This window comes from Triticum urartu, chromosome 7 (assembly GCF_003073215.2).
Source record: "Triticum urartu cultivar G1812 chromosome 7, Tu2.1, whole genome shotgun sequence".
NCBI lineage: Eukaryota > Viridiplantae > Streptophyta > Magnoliopsida > Poales > Poaceae > Triticum > Triticum urartu.
In genome coordinates, this window is record NC_053028.1 from 47,509,583 (window position 1) to 47,519,827 (window position 10,245).

The following is a 10,245-nucleotide window of genomic DNA, read 5'->3' on the forward strand; positions in this document are numbered from 1 at the left end:
AGTTCCATTAATCCTAACCCTCCTCCCAAATCCATGGCGTCCCACATCTCCATGATCGGCGGTGGGTACAAGGTTAGAACCATCACCGGCAATGAGTTCTACGTCATCTACACCCGTTCTTCCGCAAAGGTCAAAGAATGCCTTGCTCGCTTCAAACGCATGTTCGAAAACTCAAATGATGAGTGGGTCGCTGGGCTAGATGTTGAGTACACCACAGTCCCGGGAAGGGAGAAGAATCTAAAGGAGGCATAGAAGAAGAAGACGGCCGTGATCCAGGTTTGCGTGCATGACTTATGCTTGGTCTACCACATATGCCATGCTGACGTTGAGTGCCAGGATTTTAAGAATTTCCTCAAGGACGGCCGAGTCAGATTCGTTACTGTAGACTTTAGGAACAAAAAGGAAATCTTGGGTCGGATAGGCCTCGTTGTAGGCGACCCCTTCGACCTCCAGAAGAAAAGGCTGGTGCCCTCCCATGATCAGCCTTCAATGTTGACCCTGGCAGGAGCCATGGTTCATCCTTTGTATGGTACACTGAAGAAACCTCCGTTCAAGTTTCATCATGCATGGGAGTGGAATGTACTACATATAGACCACATCCGCTACGTTGCAATGGATGGCTACCTTTGTTTCAATATCTACAAGGGTTGGATGAAGAGCAAGAGCCAAGTGTGCAGTTCAAGCAAAGAAGTATCGGCCAAGAGGAAGAGGGACAAGGACGAAGTCGAGGACATGGATGAGGAGTCCCAGTAAGGTGGCAGTGTCGTTGCTCATGGTGCTTCTAATGCAGTGTCTACCGGATTAGTTGCTTAGTTTAATTTCAGGTGTGCTTAGTTTTATTTGAGGGGTGTGTTGTGCTGAGCCCCCAGCAGAACTATGTTATGTTTCTTCTCGTTATATTTTGTACATTTCATCTTTTAGTTGGTATAGTACTACCACTCATTTCTTCACATTATATACGTACAATATTTATGGCCAACATCATATAGCCAGCAATTTAGTTGTCAAAGAATTTCAGGGTGCTTAGTTTTGTCAAAGAATTCCAGGGTGCTTAGTTTTATTTGAGGGGTGTGTTGTGCTGGAGACTATTAACTTATAATTGTGAGAATCGGCTTATTTTTGTCATGTAACATGGTCAACGGGTTTGACGTGAAAATAACAATGTCTAATGGCATTTCTAATATACGTTGCCTCCCCCAGATTTTCTTTACAGAGGCAACATAAAACTATATGAGTGCCCTATTAAATTTTGGAATTATTCCGGGTTCGTTTGACCTTTTTTATACATTAAATGAGTTTCTAGTCATTTAATGTGCATAATTCAAATTTGAACTACAAGCACATGCTCCTGTGCACCAAAGTTGATTGAAAAATCAGATGTGTGTCCTCGGGTGAATTTCGAGGTCACATGCAAGAAATGGGAATGAAATTCAAACATCTGGGCATCGCGGTTCGGCCGAGAACATTGAGAAGCTTGGTTTTAAAATTCTTGCAAATCCAAAACACGCCTAAAAATCATGAAACTTGGCATGGTGTCATGTCATGGTACTACCATGCTGTGGTAAAAAAATTGCATAATAGGAACAAGTTTTGGTATAAGTTTCTTGCAAACCGGAGCTTCTCTCAAGAAGGCTCATGGTTTTGAGAGGGAACGTGTCACCTTTGTGTGCATAATTCAAATTTTAAATACAAGCACATGCTCTAGTGCACCAAAACTGGTTGAAAAATCACATGTGTGTCCTCGGGTAAATTTCTAGGTCCCATGCCAGAAATGGGAATGAAATTCAAACATCTGGGCATCATGGCTCGGCTGGAAACATTGAGAAACTTGGTTTTTTAATTCCTGTAAATCCGAAACACGCATGAAAATCATGAAACTTGGCTTGGTGTCATGACATGGCACCAACATGCTGTGGTAATTTTGCTGTCCGATTTGTGAAGGCGCACACATTAACAATCAACAAAGTCATTTTGCAACAAGTGTTGTCATGTTACAATCGGAAACACAAGTATTATTGAAACCGTGGGCGTTCTATTTACCATTTACGTGCCTCCACGTGTCCCCTTTTTTTATTAGCTAGGAGGCACCGTGCAGGGTAGCTATTTGAGTACGGGAGGCGTGCGAGCCCTTTGACCTCCATCTGCCGTCCACCTCTCTCCCAAGGTCTACATTAATGGCGGCCGAGCCTCTTTTTAATGGCGTAGCAATGTCTCACTTGACTGAGATTTAAGAGAGAAAAAAGAAAATCTGAAAAGAAATTTTGCACGGATCTTGATGTAAGATCCGACGGACCTATATAGCATCTACTGCGACTTATAGCAAGACTGGTGAATATATATAAGGACGATGAGAGTAGATAATAATTGTGTTACATAATTAGGAAGATAACTAAAAAAGCCACATGCGGCTACGCCCGAAATACACAAGGGCAAAAGAAGAAGGAAGACGCATACAATGATCTGGCTCGCTGATCTCTACTTTCTTTATGCGCTGCTGGTCGCGGAGACTAGTTCTCGCAGCGGGCAATGATCTCTTTCATCAGTTTCATGTCCTTAATACGCTGCTTGGCAGCATCCATGGATTCCTCCACCAGCCTGTTGCGCTCGATGCGGACACTACTAGGGAAAAGCCTAGCAGCAGCGCGGGTTTTAGGCCTATCAGCAGCGCGGGTACCCGCGCTACCAATAAGGCGCTACAGCTAATAGTTAGTAATAGCGTGGGTTGAAGCCGCGCTACTACTAGTAGCGTGTGCCACCCACGCTACTGCTATTTAGTACCCGCGCCACTACTAGCAAAATAGTAGCAGCGTGTCCATACTACCAACGCTACTAGTATCCTAAATACTAGTAGCGCGCAGTCTTTTCCCACGCCACTACTAACTAATTTATAATTAAAAAATAAAATCCACCAATTCCATTTTATGCATACAGTTCCCAGTAAACACAACAATAGTGAGCACTGTTGGGCTCCTATTTCATGGTTAACCGGAAACCGAAGGAAATAAATCAGCCAAAAAACCTCATTCTACATTGCAACTCACAAATGACCACTTCAAAGAACATGCAAGTATCTATGTCATTAACAATTGCAAACATAAGTTTCTTTTTACTACAGTTGTTGTATGTACTATCACACAGTTCCTCATTCTGTTCTCACTCAATAATAAGAAAAATGAAAAGAAAAGATAGAGATAATCTGCCGTTATTGCACTTCGGTGTCATGGATTCAGTCTGCCGCTTCAACATCTCATTATCCGGCAGCACTCTATCGCTATCTTCTACCTATGAATAAAAACAGACCTTGTCAGAGAAGCAACTGTGAAACCTTATTCCAACATGTATGCTAAGTCGCTAACCCATAGAGACAGCTAGAACAAATGTGGAAACTTTCCATGTTGCCGAGTAAGTATATTAACTAGACAAAGTTAGATGACAGTGAAGCTTAAAGCTGCAGTAAGAAATATTAGATATACACATTTTGAAAATCAACCTCAGAAGTGGATACTCTAGTAGACCTGCAAGAGCAGATATGGTAGTAACCAAAATCCTATAAAGATTCGAGGTTAAAGATTATAAATCCAATTTGTCATTAGCATAAAAATATTAGTTCCATGAAGAAGTTTGTCAAGAGATATTTTCTAGTGTTTCTAAGACAGTGACTGAAACATAATGAAAGAAAACACGTTTCTGCATTTTAATTAGGGGGAGCTTTAGTTCTAAAATACTGGAACTGTGACTGAATGATCATATATACTATTAGAAAAACAGACCAAAATCCCTGCAGAACAAAACAGACCAAAAAAATTAACTTCCTACTTACAGTGGCAAGAAAATCTTATATTAATGTGTTATAATAAATAATGCTAACCATGAAGTCTTCTTCCATATAACAAAGGAAAAACATTCTTAACTAAATTTAACCCTCGCAGAATACTTGGTTATCGAGTGCAAAATGGTTGCCTTTTAAACTATGGAGCACAAAGATTCATCATTAGCCGTCAATGCAAATCAGCTTCTCTCCATAGAGAAGAGAAGACGTCTTGGTCTCTTGGATGCATGAAGCACACCGTATATGCTAATCTGATCAGAGCATTTTCTTTTTCAATTTAATCGCGCAATGCCAACATCCCCACCCATAGATGTTTTGTTTGTGTACGAATAGTACAATGTTTTCTTTTCAATTTAATGAGCAAAGTTTAAGGTCCATAGGCTCCTTTGTATCCTGTGGAACACAGAATTCTACATTGATTGAACAAATTGACATTTCAACATTCCTAGAGGCATTGTTGCAAACACCTTGCGAGCGAGCTCAGAGCGTGCACCTGCTACATAGACTAGACTAATCTAATCGCAAGCCGTCCTACTAGTAGCAGTTCAGCAGAAGGATCCTACTAGTTCATCTACTAAACTTACATAAACTAAATCTTACTAGCTCAATCGGAATACTATGGTTTCTACAAAACTGTACTTTTGAGTACTGTGAGGTGTTTGCCTAAACCAACAAAATTGTACATTTGTAGCACTCATTTGCTCATACAATCATTCAAAATTCAGAAGTAGAAATAGAAGCTTATGCAGTTGCCGATCAACCGTAGCTAATGGACTATAGAATTCACTGCTCCTCACTTGTGATAAATTAGGCTAAAAAATTGCATGTTCAATTTTGCATCAACCGAACTTAAGAGAACGGAGAAACCGGACCTTGGGTTGTAGCTCTTGGCGACGTATCTCCCGACACCAGGGTTTATCCGCACAATCCTATGGATTGAGTCATCGGTGTCATTAGCATATCCCACCCACCAACCTACCTGAAAATGAAATTGGCTAGAGTCAAACCCAACAACGCGTGCTGCAGAATGGCATCAAAAGCCCACTTGATGGATTATCTAGTGTTTACAACTTTGGCCATATCTGGAACAGACATGTGTGTATTCTTTTGCATATATAAAGGATGGAACAACAGAGGAATTATCACTAGCCATGGTTTGTTATTACTTATATTAGGACCAGCACCTTACTTATATTACACCTCATGGATAGTTGTTCAGCAAACAGAGACCACACTTTACATGATGATGTCCCCTTTTTGCTGAGCTTTTACAAAAACAGGTACTCACATTTGACAGAATTTCTCATCTTTAGATGCCAATCCCTTTTGCTGGATGTTTATTATATATACAAAACAGCACAACGGTACACACGCAACTAGGACGATCATGTTTAGGTACAAATATAGTTTGCTGGGTATTAAGGAGCAACATGGACTTGAATTCCTAACTGAAGATTCACAAAATCAATACCAGCATGAAGCTAATTGAGCACTTGGACTGGAACAATGCACTCACACATGGGCGAAAGCTAACGAGGCAAGAGCTTACGACAAGATGTATGTCCAGAACTACTTGTCCTTCATGTGGCGTGGGCACAGATCATAGCGGACCTTAGCGAGTTCCTGCGGGGATCACAAATTACAGTCTGAGACCTGGGAGCCATCTCTGTCTTGGGCGAAGCAGAGGACGAGATCCGCGGGAGACCTACCTTGGCTCTGGCGAGCACGAGGACGGCGTGCCGCTGCTGCCAGTCCGAGAGCTCGGCCGCCGACTCCGCGGATCCTCCTGTGACAAAGCATAGCACCGCCAGTAATTGAGAGGGAACTAGCAGGGGAGCGGAATCGAGAAGGGAGGAAGGAGGGGTGCCTTGGTGGAGCTGGAGGGGAAGGACTTGAAGGCGTCAGGGGAGAGTGTTCGGAGGAAGTCAAGGAGCTGCGGCGTGACGCCGAGCTCCTCCGCGTCCTCCTCCTTCCCCTTCGCGGCAGAGGGATTGCTTGGGCTAGTTCCGCCGCTGCCGCTGCCGCCGGCTCGGCGGCGGAACGGCCATGGGAACAAGGAGAAGGTCATCGGCGGGCTGGTGGGTTGGGACGGGATGCGGCCGGCGACGGCGATATGATGGATACGAGATTCGTCGGCGAGCTCGCTGGACTGGGGGGGAGGGGAGGGCAGCGGCGCGAGACGGGGAGCGGCGGCCACGCGGCCGCCGGCATGGCGCATGCAGCGGGGGATGGAGGCGGAGGTGATCTGGATCGGGCGTTGGTGGATTTTTTTAGACAGACATGGGTTGAGTGGTGTGGGACGGTTGCGGGTGGGAGTGTATCCGGCGGGGGTGGGTGGCGTGGGAGACTAGTAGTAGTGCGGGTGTCTGACCTGCGCTATGGCTATCCACGTAGTAGTAGCGTAGGTTTTACAACCCGCGCTACAACTACGGCTGGTCCCGGGAGGCACGGTGGAAATAACTTAGTAGTAGCGAGGGGTAAAAACCCACGCTACTACTATCAGGTTATTAGCAGCGCGGTTTTCTCAAGCTCGCTACTGCTAATTAGCAGTACCGTTTGTTTTTAAGCCGCGCTGCTACTAAGATTCTGTGTATAAGGTTTTCCCTAGTAGTGGGAGCATGGCATTCTCGTCCATAAGTTTCTTCATGATGACGCCCGTCCTCTACAACAAGGCAGCGGTCTCCTCCTCCTGCTTCGCCCTTCCAGCGATCTTCGCCCCCAGCAGGTCGCGCTCACCCCGGAGCTTCGCATTGCCCTCCCGTAGTTGCCGGATGACGCCGGTAGCCTCGTCCTCATCCTCGCCTATCCGGAGACCTGATCCATCTGGCTATGGACTATCGCATGCATGCGCCTACAAGAGTCCTTGCCTGCCCGCGAGAAATTTTCCCAGGCCGGCGCGGCGGGACCTCCCTACTGCTTCAGCGGTGCGGCGGGACATCTCTGCTGCTTCCGGAGCATGGCCAGACCAGTCTGCTACATCGACGGCACGGCGGGACCTCCGTGCGGCTTCGGTGGTGCGGAGGGACCTGCTACCTCTTGAGCACATGCGTTGGTTTTCCCTTGAAGAGGAAAGGGTGGTGCAGCAAAGTAGCGTAAGTATTTCCCTCAGTTTTGAGAACCAAGGTATCAATCCAGTAGGAGGCTACGCGCCAGTCCCTCGCACCTACACAAAACAAATAAATCCTCGCAACCAACGCGATAAGGGGTTGTCAATCCCTACACGGTCACTTACGAGAGTGAGATCTGATAGATAAGATAAGATAATATTTTTGGTATTTTTATGATAAAGATGCAAAGTAAAATAAAAGGCAATGAAGATAACTAAGTGTTGGAAGATTAATATGATGGAAGATAGACCCGGGGGCCATAGGTTTCACTAGTGGCTTCTCTCAAGAGCATAAGTATTTTACGGTGGGTGAACAAATTACTGTTGAGCAATTGACAGAATTGAGCATAGTTATGAGAATATCTAGGTATGATCATGTATATAGGCATCACGTCCGAGACAAGTAGACCGACTCCTGCCTGCATCTACTAATATTACTCCACACATCGACCGCTATCCAGCATGCATCTAGAGTATTAAGTTCATAAGAACAGAGTAACGCTTTAAGCAAGATGACATGATGTAGAGGGATAAAATCATGCAATATGATGAAAACCCCATCTTGTTATCCTCGATGGCAACAATACAATAAATGCCTTGCTGCCCCTACTGTCACTGGGAAAGGACACCGCAAGCTTGAACCCAAAGCTAAGCACTTCTCCCATTGCAAGAAAGATCAATCTAGTAGGCCAAACCAAACTGATAATTCGAAGAGACTTGTAAAGATAACCAATCATACATAAAAGAATTCAGAGAAGATTCAAATATTGTTCATAGATAAACTTGATCATAAACCCACAATTCATCGGTCTCAACAAACACACCGCAAAAGAAGATTACATCGAATAGATCTCCACAAGAGAGGGGGCGAACTTTGTATTGAGATCCAAAAAGAGAGAAGAAGCCATCTAGCTAATAACTATGGACCCGAAGGTCTGAGGTAAGCTACTCACACTTCATCGGAGAGGCTATGGTGTTGATGTAGAAGCCCTCCGTGATCGATGCCCCCTCCAGCGGAGCTCCGGAACAGGCCCCAAGATGGGATCTCGTGGATACAGAAAGTTACGGCGGTGTAATTAGGGTTTTGGCTCCGTATTTGATCGTTTGGGGGTACGTAGGTATATATAGGAGGAAGGAGTACGTCGGTGGAGCAACAGGGGGCCCACGAGGGTGGGGGGCGCGCCTGGGGGGTAGGCGCGCCCCCCTACCTCGTGGCTTCACTGTTGGTTGCTTAACGTAGGGTCCAAGTCTCCTGGATCTTGTTCGTTCCAAAAATCACGTTCCCGAAGGTTTCATTCCGTTTGTACTCCTTTTGATATTCCTTTTCTTCGAAAACCTAAAATAGGCAAAAAAATAGCAATTCTGGGCTGGGCCTCCCGTTAGTAGGTTAGTCCCAAAAATAATATAAAAGTGTATAATAAAGCCCAATAATGTCCAAAACGGAAGATAATATAGCATGGAACAATCAAAAATTATAGATACGTTGGAGACGTATCAGGACCTCTGTGCTGCTACTGATGTGCGGCTGGACATGTCGGCTGCTTTCGCGGCAAGGCGGGACATCTCTCGTGCTTCCTCTTCCATGCTCGCCTCTCCCTGGTGGAAATCTCTCGACCCAGAACTCAAGCTGGCTATGGCTTGATTGACTTGATTGTTTTTTTGTGGATGAGGAGCTGAGGAGGAATGTGCAGTCATCTTAGCATAGTAGTATTATAACCGAGTACTACTAATACGCTCCTAAGTGGGAAACCGTTTAGGTTGTGATCGGTGTGAACAGGTTTGCAATTAAATATAGCGTGGTAGTAGTAGTAATTTGGAATGTGACGAGACGCGCTCAAAATTTATTTACGGTTCTAGTTTCAAAGTGCGGCACTATTCCCGGATGGCATAACGTCGGCACGTTTTCTCAGCCGTGGTGTAGCATATGCCATGGTACTAGTTCTTTTTCTACTATTGTGTACATGCAAAAACTGGCACCGCCAGATACATATATTACGCTTGGCGTTCGACAGGAATAGCCTCGTGGCGAGCTATAGACTAGTCTTTTTTTTCAGACGCATTACACCTATCTCTCGAGACTTCTCGCACGCACCATCACTGCTCCCTAGGTCGATGCCACCCACATACAGTTGTACTCTGAGAAGAGCACTAGTAGAAAACAGGGCTTTGGTCCAGGCCGGGTCAGCCCATTAGTCCCGGTTCAGTCCAGAACCGGGACCAATGTGGGCATTGGTCCCGGTTCGTGAGCCCAGGGGGCCGGCCGGGCCACGTGGGCCATTGGTCCCGGTTGGTGGGATGAACCGGGACCAATGGGCCTCGCTCCTGGCCCACCACCATTGGTCCCGGTTGGTGGCTTGAACCGGGACCAAAGGCTCCCCTTTAGTCCCGGCTCATGTCACCAACCGGGACCAATGAGGTGCCTATATATACCCCTCGCTCGCGAGCAGAGCACCCCAGTGCTTTGTTTTTCTCTGGCCGAGGGGGAGAGGGCTTGGTGGTGCTCTAGCTCACCTCCTATGCACACAAGGTGTTCGATGGAATGTCCGAGCCACACTACTTAAGCTTTCTCCTCTCCAAGCTCGACCTCCAAGCTCCATTTTCCATAATATTTGTCTAGGTTTAGCGGTCCGTCACGCCCCGTCCCCGTCTTCACCGCCGTCGATCACCCACGCCGAGCTCATCGCCGGCACCACCGTGGTGAGCCTCTTGTTCTTATCTTCTTTCTGAAAGGAAAAATATTCTTACTTGTATGTTTACATAGACACTTGTATTATTTTCTTACTTTTATTATTGCATCTTACATAGTGCGATGGTTTTGGTATCCGCCCCCATCGGCCCTTGTCCTGTCTATGATTCGGATGTGGTATATATATTATCTTTATAACTATTGGTTCATTTATTGTTTACGAAAATTACGCCGACCAACGTGACATAGATTTTATTTATGTAGGATGTATGTGAATCGGAAATGCCAACCGACCCTATTGTCGAGAGGTTAAATTTAGTTGAAGAAGAAAACAATTTGTTGAAGGAAAAAATAAAAAAATTGAGGAGGAGAAGATGATATTGGAGTTGCATGTTGCGGATGTCGTCGATGATCACAAGATCAAGATGGATGCAATACGCTTGAAGATTAGAAAGATTAGAAAATATGCCATTCATACCGAGGCTTGGTATCATTATGCCATTGGATCAATTGTTACCTTGGTTGCGATTATGATCGCATTTGTTTTCGCATTGAAATGTTTTACATAGTTTCAATGTATGGTTTAATTAATTAGATGCTCTGGAGAGCTATATGTTGTTAGAT

At 45.3% G+C, this 10,245-nt stretch overlaps 1 pseudogene; it reads right to left on the reverse strand.

Annotated features, from left to right (window-relative positions):
• Positions 1-5,273: 5,273 nt before the first annotated feature.
• Positions 5,274-5,897, reverse strand: LOC125518298 (annotated as a pseudogene).
• Positions 5,898-10,245: the final 4,348 nt, after the last annotated feature.